We start from the raw sequence: 15445 nt of genomic DNA on the forward strand, positions 1-15445 counted from the left end.
CAATGCACAGCAAAAATCTTATGGACACTGACATGTAGTGAACTTTTCTGCCACATGAGGGTAGTCTAAGTCTGTTACAGTAGAGCCCGTTGGCACAAAGGAGGAGTTGGTGGTCCAAAGCTAGGCAGAAAGTGTTGTATGCAAATTGCGTGGAGGGTTTATGCCAGTCTAATTTCATGGCCAGTCAATCCACTGGGAATTGGACCTTGAGCCAGGAGAAGGATTGTTGGAAGCAAAGCATTGTAAAAACAGACAAAGTGTCATTTTTTCCCCTGCATTTCAATTGTTTTTATATCATCATCTGTCTTTGTTTGCGTGTGTGTTGATGCTAGCATGTAAAAGTTGATGAGGCACTCTATTTTTTGGGCGTGATCGGTCGCCTGAGGACATACATCTTGTGGAATGTGTTTGGAATTCATTTGGAAGAGGAGCAACGGACACATGTAAATATTGGCACTGCTCAACACATAAGGGGAGGGGCTGGGGAGCCTACTCTACACAACTAATTGATCAATTTGGTAAATAGAGGCCTCTTCTGGATGGGGGTGGGGGGAAGGGGGGATGGGATGGGATGGGGGGGATGTGTGGGTGATAACGCTAAAGTGCTAATGACTCATCTGTGGCTAAATGGAGTCAGGAAATGAGAAGGCAGCAGAGGAACAAAGCAGCTGGTGGTCAGTGTGGACGCACAATAGTGCCAAAAGGCTTGTGTAGGAAAAAAAATGGACTTAGCGGCACTCAATAATAGCATGCTTGGAATATCAAATTGGGGACCATGGCATTAGGAACACCAGACCAATACTTTGTGAAACCCTGCATATTTGTCCTTCAGCATTTGCAGATTGAATTTATTTCCTCATTTTTGGGGGACCCCATATTCTTGTTATACGTGAAAAACTCATCAATGTTGTCTTTTTGTTACACTATGTTTAATGTAATGTTGAGTAAGGGGGAATAATTCATACTCACACTTATGGACAATTTGAATCATTAATTTGGACACATTTTGCTGATTTAAAAGTGCAAACATTGTAGGCATTTATTTGATTTGGCTGTTTTCCCCAGGCGACAATGACCAACACTCAACCTCTGACCTCCACCAATAAGTGGTATTAAAAATCATTACCAAAAGGTTGATTAGCTTTATTTTATTTTAGTTTTATTTTATATTGGTTAACTTCTATTTCCACGTGAAACAAAGTTAAAATGTTGCCTCTACAGTTCATGCGACAATTTGATCCTGGGGGGGAAAAATACAATCATAATTAACTCATTTGCTCCCCAAAACGTATAAAAACGTTATATATTGCCATAGTCCCAAAAACGTATTTATATGTTTTTTAATTTTATTTTTTTTTTAAATGCTAGAGCATACAGAAGGACTTGAAGAGGTTGCTTAAAGCAATTGTAGTTATTACAAAACCGACCAGCAGGTGGCAGCAGAGTATAAGAAATCAACCAGGGCCATGTTGCAAAAATAATGATGAAACTTAGCTATATTCTAATGCTAATTGTTGCAAAACTTTTTTTTTCTGATGAAAGAAGAGACTCTAATCTTACTTTTGGTAGGTTCCATGTGTTCATAGCCATAGAACACAATATTCTTAACAGCCGGGAGCGAAGGGGGTTGCTTCAGTGAAAATGGCTGCGAGTGAATGAGGTAATCAATTATATAAATCGACAACAGAAAAAAGAAAACAACTTTTTTAAATTAATTAATTAATTAATTAATTTCCTGCTAACTGTATCTGTCCTATTATTTACTGTTTTATTATGTCAAAATGGCTGCCGTGAAAGAGCTCATTAAAACCACCAAGATATTGTTGGCTTTGTGCCTTATGCGCATAAGGTATCTTATTAGCTAATACCTTTTTCATAATGTGGTTCATTCAATTTGGCGCATTGTCACCCTGCAGGAGTGGGGACGTGGTGGTGCGGGGGGGGGGGGGGGGGTAATGCATTGACAAGAAGCACTGTGATGTTCTCAATGTGCCGAGTAAGTGGTGCTGAACGAGACGAGCTCGGGAGTCTGACAACCAGGTGGATTGGGTCCCCACCCTCATTCCCACCGTCTTTCATTTGAATAATGCATGCTAATTATCTACTTGCCAGAGCACAACTGTCACCCCACTAGGCCCCAGAAGACATTCTCACATACACACACGGCATGTATAGCGGACACACACTCCGGAATGTACAATCACTGGCGCACACTTGCTTAAGCGCTGGCACGCCAGCCACCGGAACTTCGAGAGAACCCAACAAAAGCCGCTGTCAAGTTAGCACGTAGGCTAATGATAGCGTACGTCCTCCCCTTTGCTGGAAGAGCTCAATACGGGACTTATTACACCAGAAACCAGCAGCAAAAATAAATTCTATTGTTCTTGTACAACATTTATTAAGTAAGTACTGTGTTGCCCTGAAGGCAAAATTGGTTGATATTTTTTCATCTGTTCTTCCTTACAAGTATTTCTCTCTGTTTTGGTAGTTAAAAGAAAGGAAAATAATTATTTGCAAGTTTAATTAATTAGTAAATGTAATTTTGAGAGGCTGTCATTCATGACGTCATATCCGCAATGTGACTTCCTGTTTGGTTGTTTTCCGGTTTGACCGCAAGAGTACAGAAGACACGTTTTATGTTCCGATTAGAATCTTAACTCAATCTGTCAACATCCATGTTTAGCATCAGAGAAGCAATGCTGTAAGTTTTCTAATATCATCTTAGAGACGTTTGATATCTTTTATTCTATACTTTTGGTTAAAATGTAAATTTTGTTAATACATCTGATTCTGAATGTGTTTGTTTTTGTTGTATATTAATTCTGCGGTTGAGTGAAGTGATTGAACGACGCCCCCTGTTGGCCATTTGACGACGTTTTCTTTAATTAGTGATTTGCTTAGGAGCAGATTGTTTACTATTTTTTTGTGCATATTATAAAGTGGATTCATGTTTCTCAAGTAAGTGATTTTTTTTGGTATTGTTATTTTCACCAGCATGTCTGAAGACTTGTGGAAGTAAATGTTCAACTTACATCAACTTTGTCTTCATTGGCTCCGATCTACCTTGGTGTTAGGTCAGCGTTAAAGAACACACTGCATGAGAACATTTCAAGTACAGTAGAATTAAAAGATGTGTTTAACTAAGGATGTAGCAAGTTTGATCAAATTTATCAAGCATCCTGAGATGTTCAATTTAAAAAAATGTTTTTTTGGGGGGGTCAAAATATGACTTGCGTCCTGGTTTTAAGGTGACAATAGGCACCCTTAGTCCGTAGTCCAGAAAGACTTCCATCGCACCACACCATCTTGTTTTTGTTGTGTTTTAATCCCCAAATTTGAGCCTCGCTCCCACGGAAAAAATCGTTTTGGCACAACCTGCATTTCCACTGATGAGCTTCCTGGCTGCAATATGCTGAGGTAAAACTTGGCAAACTGTGTGTGTGTGTTGCTCAACTTGTATTCACCCAACAAAAACTGCGGCGGCCGTGATTTGCGGATCATTTGCCGCCCCCACTTTTCGTCCGCCAGTGAACGGCCTGCCATTGGTATGCAAGGCGTAGCGTGTCCTCAACAATAATTTGAGGATAAAATCAATGACGCCGTCAATGAACGCTCTGTGGTTTTTACGGCCGCCATCAGTGACTTTGAGGAGGGCGGCTGTGCCTCGCCGTCGACGCTGGGGCCGAGGCTTTTTGACGGATCTTCAACAGCTGGGGGCCCGTGTGTGAGCAGGGGGCTGAGCATGTTGACAAGGCTGTCCATTAACGCTACGCCTGACACATGCGAGCGAGATGCACTCCGGCCCGTCTGTGCCATTTGGGTCATTATGTCACCGCTTTGCCACTGCGGTGGGCCGCGCTCCGCCATAATGGACCCCCCACCCTCAACCCCATCACGTGATCCCATCCCACTCTGATCGCCATTAAGATGTCAAAGCAGCCGTTCATATTTTTGAGACAGCCCCCTCCCCGCCACCCCTCGGCCTGCTAAAGCGTTATTTATGACGCTTATTAGCAAGTGTAACCCAGCCATCAATTAATGTCCTGCAGGCATGCTCAGCAATCGGGTCCATTGGCGTCGGACCAAATGTACTGGAAAGTCCATTAATACTTGAAATCCACATGCAAGTGCTCATTTCAAGGAGCGCATTTAGGAAGACGCGAATGTAAAGCTTTGAGGGTGTTGACACATCTGCAGTATTTATCTATAGCAGGGGTGCCAAACATAAGGCCCGCGTGTCTTACATGTTTCGGTTCTATGGGGGTTGGGTTTTTGTTTGTCCTGTCTAGTCAAGGCGACCAGTCTGCTCACGTCTTGCCCAGTCAAGGTGACCAGTCTACTCACGTCCAGCTGTGGCGACCAGTCTACTCCCGTCCACTCAAGGCGACCTGTCTGTTCGCGTCCCGCCCAGTCCTGGCGACCAATCTGCTCGCGCCCCGCCCAGTCCTGGCGACCAGTCTGCTCACGCCCCGTCCAGTCGCGGCGACCAGTCTACTCGCGCCCCGCCCAGTCAAGGCGACCAGTCTGCTCGCGCCCCGCCCAGTCATGGGGAACAGTCTGCTCGCGCCATGTTTATGTGTTCACCTTTTTCCCTATGCTTCATTAAAGTTCCACGCATTGCACTTGATTGCTTCACTGCATTTGGATCCACCATCCCGCAACCACTCCTCACCTTCTACCCTGACACCGCGGACCACAACCGGCCCTTCATGGTGTCCAATCTGGCCCCTAAGGACAAAACCCAAACTACAGTTTTTCAATGAAATTAACCACTGTTGCTAATAGAGCTGTGATGTTGCATGACAGGCCAAATTTGCCAATTTGTTGTTGCTGTTTCTTTGCTAGCGAAGTTGCAAGAAACTAAACAAGACATTTTTCTCCAAAATCTCAACGATTTCATCACAATTGACTTCTGGTAAATGGGCTGAGCCAGCGCCAGTGTGAAAATTGCAGTCTACCTTTGTTATTGTTATGTGACCATTTGTCTCCGAGCAGACAACAAAACAATTATTAAATCAAAAAAGGTGACGCACGCCATCGCTCATACGAGATGGCCAATTAGTCAAACGCTGCGCGCTGGGTCTTATCAGCCCAATTCCATAGCCCCGCAGATGAAGGACAGGAGTAAACACATCCTGTGTATTGAGCAAATTGTGTTTTCTCATTATGTGTGTGCGTGTGTGCAGTGCTGCGAGAGAAAGTCTTTGTGTCGATGAAGTGGGGAGTCTACAAAGTTTGCAAACTAAATCTCTCAAGTTTTCTATTTGTACGTGAGGTCAGAAGCTGGAATGTAAATAAGAAAAGGAGACCCCTGAAACAGGCTGACCAATACTACAGATTTGTGGGAAAAATATGAAATTGACCAAATTATAACACAGGAGTATTCAGCCTGACGCCAGTTGTCAGGTTTCCATCCAATTGTTCCGAATTTTTTTAAGCGAATTTACTGACAATGCGCAAAACGGACATGCAACTTATTCCCATTTCCATCTGGGCCCTTTTTTGAATTTGTAGCGTTTCCATTCAGTTTTATTTTCGCATTTCTTGAAAATTTGAATAAAAATGGGTGAATGGAAACCCAACTATTGACATTGTATTTAAAAAAAATAATAAAAAATACAGCATTATTCACTGCTCTTTTAAACTGTTCATAATTCCGTCTCTTTTAATGCCACAGTTCCAGCTGAAAAAAAAAACAGCTTCAAAGCATGATGCTGCCATCGCCATGCCTTACCGTCGGTACGGTGTTCTTTTGGCGATGAGCAGTGTTGTTGTTTGCGCCACACATACCTTTTTGGAATTACGGCCAAAAAGTTCAACCTTGATTTCACTGGACCTTTTAACTATGAATGAGGAAGCTGCGCGTCAAAAGTCACATAGGGGTGATGGAACAGATGCTTCCTTGATATTTATCGGCGGAATACAACTGGCGGCAAACATTAGGCTGAGCCACGCCGATCCCGGGGCGACAAATCACATCAAGAACGGTCAAACTGGGTTTCACAAGCGCAGACTTGCAGGAGCAGGCCTGCATTTCAAATTGAGGCACTGTTGGAACCCCTGAAGGATTAATTTAGGACATGCTGGTCTGTTTGCAAAAGGCAGATAGAGTGGCAGACGTCCATAGAGGATATAACGACAACAAATGACAGACTCGTGAGGATTACTACATGCGGACAGGCTCAATGCCAGGCTAGAAACTATCCATTGTTACTACTGGACAAATGAAAAATAATGTTCGTTAGTTTGTTTGTTTTTAATAAATAACGCTCATCAATGCAGTTATCTAGAGTTATGGATTCTCAAAATGTCATTAATTGCTAGAATTACTTCGAATGGGTAGAATTTATTGTGGTTTATTTATTGTGTCTTGAAGCATTTGATTCAAAATAGGCTGCACTATTTGACTAGGGCCAACAGAGGCGCTGTTGATTCAGCTTTAGTTTGTTGTCTAAAGAAATAGAGAGTAAGCCCTGGATGCAGAGCGCAGTTCGAGGTGTGACGCCATGTCGGGTGGACCTAAACGTTTGACTCGGCCCTCACCGCCTTGAAGCTTTCTTTCTTCCTATCTTTCTTTCTTTCTACCACATCACGATTACAGTACTTTTTGAACACTTTATTCAACAACGAAAATTTAAAACTGACCGAAACCCAAATACTAATCTCAACAGTCCAGGGATGCGCTATTTCTATCTCTTTCCATTTTGCAGCAATTAGCATTAGAATATAGCTAGGTTTCATCATTATTCACACAGTTTAAACAGTGGGGTAAACAGCTGTTTGCAACATGGCCCTGGTTGAGCTCTTATACTCTGCTGCCACCTGCTGGCCGTTTTTGTAATTACTACTGTTGCTTTACGCGACCTCTTCAGGTCAGAGGCTGCATCAAAGCCTTCTGAATGCTTTAGCATAAAAAAAATCTTTGAGAGCATAGTAATATTTAAAATAGAACGTATTTATAAGTTTTTGCTAGCAAACAAGTTAAATCAACAATTTTTGTTGGAAAAAAAATTGGTCTAAACCATTTTGAAATATCCGTGTGGGCGGAGTCAAACGTTTAAATCCACCCGACGTGGAGGCACGCCTCAAACTGCACTCTGCGTCCAGGGCATCTAAAGACAACATCCACATTATGGCAACTTGTCAGGTTTATATATATATATATATATTAGAATCTCATATCTGACCAAGAAAAATGAGTCAAATGCCCACAACAGAGTTGCATTCGAATTTGTACTTAAGTCAGAATGCATCAAAATTTCGTATGTCGGGATGCTGTGGAGTTTTTTTTTTTTTTTACCACACCGATGTAGTGTTTTTTTTTTTAAGTGTCCTTTTCGAAGGCAACGGTGCACCCCTGAGAATAATAACAGCTTGTCTTCTCTTCTTTTGCGAGGTGACATTTGCCGCCTATGATTACCGCCCAGCGTCTGCAGCCACTTCCAAAGACAAACTGCTGGTGCAGAATAACAAAGCCGTTCGAAAAAAATAAAAAGCGCAAGCGTCCCGTGTTAAAGCCTGGTAATTTCACATTTGACATTGGGCATGTAAATGTAGGTCAACGCACAATGGTTTGACGCCTGCTCCGCTCTTTGAAAGTGACTGACATAACAAAGTTAATAGACTTTTTTCCCTTGTTCTTTTTAAGGCAAAATAAATACAAAATCTAAACCTTTAAAAACAGACATGTTTTCTCAAAACATTTTTTTACTAAAATAGTTGCTTTTCTACCGCTTTTGAACCATTTCAACCAACTATTCAACTCAACTATATTTATAGATCAGTTTAAAACCCAAACTTTCTATTACTATCCTCCAGACAGGACAAAAAATATTTATTAGTAAATGTCCTTTTTGCTTAGTGGGATACAGATCTGCACATCCTCCATATAGCAGTGAAAGGAAATACCATGTTTTTTTAAAATGGAACCTAGAGGGTGCAAACACAATGAAAACATCAGGGTCACCAAAACGGAACCCTGTGGAACACCATACGATAGTGAGGCAGAGAAACATTTCAGAGCAATCAAGGCCAACACAAAAAGTCCTGCCTGCCAAAGTAGTGTGTCAATATGTTGGCCACTGTGAATCAAATACAAAGATTACTTTGCCGGCCATCGTAAGGAGCAGAGTTGGCAAATCCAGGTCCAGAAAGTAAACACCCTGCCACAGTTTGGCTTTAGCCCCAGGTGCTAGCTAGCAAGCACCCTAGCTAGCTAGCTAGCACAAGGGGCTATAGCCAAACTGTGGCAAGGTTTTGGCTTTAGCCCTAGGTGCTAGCTAGCAAGCACCCTAGCTAGCTAGCTAGCACAAGGGGCTAAAGCCAAACTGTGGCAAGGTTTTTACTTTTTGGACCTGGATTTGCCACCTCTGGATTGTATCCAAGAGGAGACTCTGGGCAGCAAGAAAACAGATGGGCCACATCAAATGTTAAACTTGAGGCACAATAACAGGGTAAGCAATGCTGATGCTGTACAACAAATGAGCGACTAGAAGCGGTACGAACAGTACCTTGCGGTGCCTGATTTTGTTGTTGGAAAAGACCCAAAAACCAGTCGAGTATGGAAAAATGTGTCTGGTGACCATTACGCTTGATTGTAAGATCCAACTTTTTAATTAAATAGACCACACTCTTATCTATCTAACTGCTTTTAAATGTAGTTTTATCTACTGACCACGGCAAGCTGCAGTATATTCCCCACGGTATCATTGTTTCACTATAAATAAACACACTCGTCTATTGCCAACTCGCCATCTTTTGTAATTAAGTCTTTTAAAGCCGAGATAAAGACCCCTGCGTTGGAAAAAGTTCTCCACTTCAGATGATAAGGCTAATTACTTTCTTTCAAATGAAGGTGGTGCCCTGACTTGCGCAGCTCATTTAAATTCAAATGCAGTTGTTCACTCCACGCACACACACGTCGCTGTTAAGCTGGATTTATTTTGGACCACACAGAGACGGTATTTTATTGTAAAGTATGCTTTTAATCGACCAGGAGCTGCTCAATATAGAAGCTGGGGGGAATTTTAAAATTATTTTTACCCTCCTATAATCTGCTTTCATAATGTAGCGGTGTATAATAATGTGTTAAAAATTAAGGGTGCTGTATTGACTACCAAAATGGCAACTCTTAACAATGCTGAGGCCCGAGTGTATTTTAACAATTTACTGCACTGACGAAGACAGTGGTTCGTAACCTTGTTTTAACCAGTTTCCATTGCACATTCACCGAACCCTTCTTTATTTAAAAAAATATTATTTTTTTCCTTCAAATTTAAGACATGGGAGTAGGGTTTACTGTAAAAACAGAATGAACAGTGAGAGTGGCCTTTTTATTGAATCTGTCTCTCTTCACCTTGAATTCAGAAAGGGTTGTGTTCTTGTAGTCCCCATCACTGAAGCTTATGGAATTGTTCCTTTAGTTTTGCTAGATAACTAGTTGTGCTCAACTAGAATTGCTCAGCTTGGCATTGAAAAGCATGCAGTTAGGACACTGACTGCCATCACTTAATTCAACAATAGAGAAATTTAAAACAACCTCCGTTTTCTTAAGATGAAACCCAGGGACAGCAGAAACAATGTAAACACAAGAGGCACCAGAATTTAACCCTGTGGAACACCATATGTTCTGTTACAGGTTACATGTGAATTGATATTGCACATATTTGTCCGACTATTTGCATTAATAGGATAAAATAATAAGAAATCGCATGACTTGACCGCCGCCGAACCCGAGACTGACTTACCAAAGCCCTGGGGTTCGATTGAACCATTTACATAAGTCATGGTCATTTATAGAAATAAGTACATTATTTTCTTATGATGTGATATTTCTACAAAACAGTTTAATATTTTAAACATTACAACATTGCCACATAATGATCTGTGCATGTGACATGTCTTTTTTCCAGGAGAAAAGCCAAAAGGTCTATTCAATAAAAAATAAAAAATAAATTCAGAAGAGATCGACGGTCTTCTGGAATGGATCGAGGTCGTCCATTTTCCACATGGTTTATCTCTAGCTGATGCAATTTAGTGTCTGATATTACCCGTTTGCAGCTTTAGGTCATTTAGGATACAGCGTAAACATGTTTGACTGATAGTGTATGTTTATGGCTCGCGGGAAGTTACTTCTGCTTCTAATGTGTGTGTGTGTGTGCGTGTGTGTGTGTGTGTGTGTGTGTGTGTGTGTGTGTCATGGCCTGTAGGGTAGAGGCTTCAGTCAGGCACATGGCTGAGTGATGAAGGTGTGTCTAGCAAGAGGAACCCAGCACCAACTGCCTGTACGTGCGTGAGTTGCGCAAGGCACAGACTGAACACAATGCTTTGTTTAAGCGAGCATGACTAAGTCACATGTAGAGATGCGTATATAACCCCCCCGAGAGCACGAGATCCAGCCTGCCATGCAATGCTAAAAACAAATGAAAGCTGCAAGCAATAACGAACGGCCCCTTGCACACCACTTTTCATGGAGGATACGCATTAGATTGCGTAGGCAAAAAAAAAAAAAGCTTCACAGAATTGATTCCAACCATCTGTCTAGGATGCCAGCAACTGATTTGGGCAAATTTCTAAGTAGGCCTACAAATCCTGAAATTTGCCTAAAATGTCCCATTTACTGTTCGAATTTGGCCATAGGTCCTTTAGACTTTGATGCACGTTCAAATGCGTCCGATTTAAGAAAGTAGTGTCGAGGGCCGATTTTCAAATTCTTCTGGTTTGGTTATTACAGTTCGTGTTTTGATCCCACGTTCCAACCACACATAATAACAACAAATTCATATCTTATCAAATTAGTATCATCCATATGTCTTGCATCATCATGAGTGGTTCAAAAGAGCAGAAGTGGTTGAAATTGGTACGAGGAGCAATCAACGTACATTTCAAGAATAAATATGTCTTTCTAGGACTGCTTGAAAAGCCAAAAATGATGCTAAATTATGGAAAATTAAAACAACATGGCAAACTTCCTGTGCTTTTTCTTACGGCGTTGGTTCCTGAGATTTTTTTTGATCGACATGCCTACTTAATTTTAAAACTCGCTTAGGTGGATAGAGCACCCCCCCCCCCCCCCAAAAAAAAAAAAAACTTATAGGGAATCAATCAAAGACTATTTTTAGACTACATGACCGGGACCAGGGCTGGACTGGCTCTCCGGCATAGCGTGCAGTTGCCTGGTGGGTCTGCTTCTTCAGTGCAATAATTAATTTTTCCATTACCTTTTTGCAATTCATTTATTTTAAAATATTTGTTTTACTTCTATATTTCCCCATGAGCCCACCCTGCAAATCAGTAGCCTATTAAGCTATTTATGAAATAAAATCAAAACCACTGGCAGATATACACGGTGGCACTGGCCAGTGGGCACAGCAAAATGTCATCAGAATATATATTTTGAAGAAAATTATTTGCTTTTTATAGTCAGTAGTGGGGTTTCCATCCATTTTTTTAAGAGAATTTACTGAAAATGCGCAAAACCGACATGTGACTTATGCCCGTTTCCATCTGTTCTTCTTTTGCGAATATTGAGACGGGACTCCACCATAGAGATGTGATTGCTTTTGTAAATCTTGATAAACCATAGCGGGGTTTTTTTGTTGGTTTTCATCTACAATTGCATTAATATTCGCTTCTTTAATGAATTAATTCAAAAAAGATTTTGTTTTCTTCTCCCCCAAACATACCATACTTTATCATCTGCTGACAACAAACGTACGTGTGACGTAATATCCGCTCAAAACATGCGACGTGTATCCAGTCTTGTCAGACGTTATTCACAAAATCTGTTTCCATAGCCAAAATTCGCATTTTCCTTTTTTTTGATACGCTTCAAAATCCAACCCCTCCCAAAGCGTAAAAACTTTTTTGCGAATTTTGGGCCCTTTTTCGAATTTCTAGCATTTCCATTCAGTTTTATTTTCGCATTTCTTGAAAATTTGAATAAAAGTAGATCGATGGAAACCCCGCTCTATTTATCTTTAGTAAACAAAAAACATCAAAATAGTGGCTGATGTTTGGGCCCTAATGCAAACTACAACAAAGCAGACTAGACGTTTGCTGAAAAAGTTGCAGGATCGAAATGGCGCCTGATAGGACAAAAGGTTCCCCACCTCAGTTGCATCGCACAAAAGTGCATAAAAAGCCACACGGCGTACACACGCACTATTCTTACAGCATGGCGAGATAATGCTTCTCCCCGTTCTCATCTGCCTCATCCTCGCTCATCCTGACACCCCCCCCATGCCCTCTCCGTCACACTGCTGCTTCTCATCACAAACCTAATCGTCTCACCCCCCTCGGCAAGTACGTGCTGTGCGAATTAAAGTGCCCTTGCCCTCTTTTCTGTGTTTCTTCATCCTCTTTGTCTTCTCTCGTCTCCTCCTCCTCCTCGTGTTGCTCTTTCTAATAATTTGCTATTTTTGTATGGAACGAGCGTCCGACTTTTAAGTGGACACAGCATTTAAATAATGCGTTTACTTATCTCCATTTAAGCTATTGAGCTCCTGACATTTTCAATTTATGTTTACAAATTGCCGGCATTAACATGTAAATGCAGTGGCGGGCGCCTGACGGGTACTCGCGTGCGCGGGCGAGGACGGGTCACAGAGTAGGACAACAAACCAGTAATGGCACAGCTTGTTACGAAGCAGTCGCGCTAATGGAATCGGATGTGCACTCAGAAGATCTGGTTAGCGCTGCGTAATTTGTAAAGTCCTGTTTTTAGAGGAAATGTATACAATTAGTCGTTACATCAGTTGCACCAGCGCAACTCGAGCGAGATAATGCTGTCGGAGATTAGTAGGTTATTTAAAAGTAAAATTCAAATAAATTGTGGGGGGAGGGAACAAACAATAATTACTTATTTCTTTATAAAAATGTGATTGGAGAAGTTCTCCGTGAATATTCTGTATTACACTATAAGAAAAATGGCGTCTGGATGAGTTATAGCAATAACTGGATGTATAGCATAGCTTGGACAGGGCTCCTAAAATTTGAGGCCGTGCAACATTTTTCATCTACTCTTGCATGTGTGACCTTAATAGTTGCAGATTTATATATACTGGGTGTCCATAAAGTCTCTTTACCATTTAAAAAATTTATTAAAAATGCAATTGATTAGATATTGTATGCAGATTTGTTCTATTTAATTCAGTCTTTATTAAAGTTTTTTATCACACTGCATTTGTGTGTTTCAGGGATCCTGTTTGTCAAAGAGGTGATGTTGAATGAACCCCTACAAAATGGCTAGCCCTCAAGAGAAGGCGCAATGTGTCTCATGGTTTATTGAAACAAAATCGGATAGGCAGACTCAGCGAAACTACAGAACTAAGTATGGAAGAAATCCACCATCACGTCCGTCAATTCGTGCATGGCAAAAGAAATTTATGGAGACAGGGACAGTGTTAGATAAAGGAAGGAGTGGGCGACCTTTGACAAACAGGATCCCTGAAACACACAAATGCAGTGTGATAAAAAAAACTTTAATAAACGCTGAATACAATAGAACAAATCTAAATAAAATATCTAATCAATTGCATTTTTAATAAAATTTTGAAATGGTAAAGAGACTTTATGGAAACCCTGTGTATATTTTTTTTAATTTGTGAATATTTTTTGTTTCTGACAAACCTCTGCTTGACACTTCTGTTTATTTATTCACACTATAATTCAAATAGAACGAAATTCGGGTTACATCGCCAGCGTAGGAACGGAACTCCTGCCGTAACTCAAGGACTCCCTGTAGTTGAACTTTCTTTGAAGGACATTCATTTTCAGGAGGAAAAAAAAACATTTAGTCCTGGTCGGGTCGAGTCGGAGGCGAGTCAGAGTCAAATGCAAAGGAGTCAGAGTTATTGGTTTGAGCCAACAACAACAAAAAAAATCTGTTGAGTCTGGACTCAAGTACTCCAGCCCTGGTAAAAACAAAACAATTTCTTTTCATCGTCATGTGGTGTTTCTGCCATTTTACAAATGAGTTCAGATGTTAAAAATCAGTCATGTGACCACCCCAGCAAAGAAGATTCCTCTGCATGCATACGGCTTCTATCAGCGGATATGCTTGTTTCTCAACTTAGAAAGACACTGGAGGTTGGGGTAGGGGGGGGGGGTGTTGAGTTTGAACCTAAATGAGCCGCACAGCATCCATCCCAAGCGACAACAGCGTTATAATCCAAAGAGAATGGCTATCATGAAGCGGCAAGCAGCAACCCCTCTCAGAAGGCTTTTCAATCAAGCCAGACGCGCTAATTCACTTTCTCCTCCGAGCCGCAGCAGGTCGCGCTTGAAAGTTAAATTACACGGACAGACAGAAGGACTAAATGTTCACGAGAGGGATAAAGCAAGGCGAGCAAAGTCCATATTGCGGGACTTCAAACTGTGCTTGCCGAGCGCTAAGAAGAGGAAGCTGCCTGTAGCTAAAGGGGGGGGGGGGGTACAGCAGGAGTCATCTATAACTGAGAGGCTCGTAATGAGAAAGATGTGCCAGCCGTCTGCTCGCTGTGATAAGATGCGGAAGTTCCCCGGGGAGCCGAAAAAGCATCGCTGACCCCAACAACAAAAAAAGACAACAAACGGGTGACTGCCCAGAACCGTTCCCTCCTATTTCCATTCTCTCTTAAGCACCTTTTGTTTCCAGATCCGCGTCCTTCTGCCCAAATCCAACTTGGCACAAAGGCCCCGCCGCCACTTAATCGGTTTCATCAGCGCTTTTTTTTTTTATTAGCTTAAGAAGAAGAATACACGGTAATTAAGGGGAGGGCTGCAAAGCGTGACGGCGGGGTGGGGGGGGGCTTCACTCGGCCGCTGATGTGGAACAAGACGGGAAGAAAAGGGGGGAGGCACGGGACCAAGGACGGACGGGAGAGAAATAGCAAAGACAGCAGCTGAAAGGGCAAGAGCAAGCGATAAGGCAGGCTTGAATGGTAACAGGAAATGAAAGGCTCGGAGCACGAAGGGTCACAATGATTTTTCGCTCTCCTGCCCGGCGCGGGCGCTGCACGTCGGCGGAATGGAAATGAGCCCTAATGTCCTGTTAATGCGGTCCGAGAAGAGTCACACTGCAGTCGATACCAGGCCGGCGTCTGCCTAATCCCCTGTGTCCACTCCAATGGCCCATTCAGGACGAGTGCGCCGTGAGGGGCGCTATCAGAGCGTTGTTTTCATGCTAGGTGGGATTTTATGTTCTTCGCACCCTCCGAGTGATACTAATGAAGTCGACAAGAGATGCTTCTGGCAGCTGAGGAGCTCCGAGGACCGATCGGATCTGACTTTAGATTCCCCTGATGGGCTTGACATCTTAAAAACGCAACGTCTTTATGAGGGTCATTAAACTTGCAATTAGAAAGAAATTAACCTTGCAGCGCTGCTAAATTGTTGAGAATACTGCAGGTAGAGCGAAAGGCTTCATCAGGAGTTGGCACTTTACTTAAGTTATTCATGAAATCTC

General features: G+C 42.0%; 1 long non-coding RNA gene across 1 annotated transcript; it reads left to right on the forward strand.

Moving 5' to 3' along the window:
- The first annotated feature begins 2610 nt into the window (after positions 1–2610).
- Positions 2611–13398, forward strand: LOC144050946 (uncharacterized). Its single transcript, XR_013293969.1, has 3 exons — positions 2611–2701; positions 10209–10283; positions 13197–13398. It is a non-coding gene; the product is annotated as an uncharacterized LOC144050946 (long non-coding RNA).
- The last annotated feature ends 2047 nt before the right edge of the window (positions 13399–15445 follow it).

The sequence above is a fragment of the Vanacampus margaritifer genome, chromosome 4 (assembly GCF_051991255.1).
Source record: "Vanacampus margaritifer isolate UIUO_Vmar chromosome 4, RoL_Vmar_1.0, whole genome shotgun sequence".
NCBI lineage: Eukaryota > Metazoa > Chordata > Actinopteri > Syngnathiformes > Syngnathidae > Vanacampus > Vanacampus margaritifer.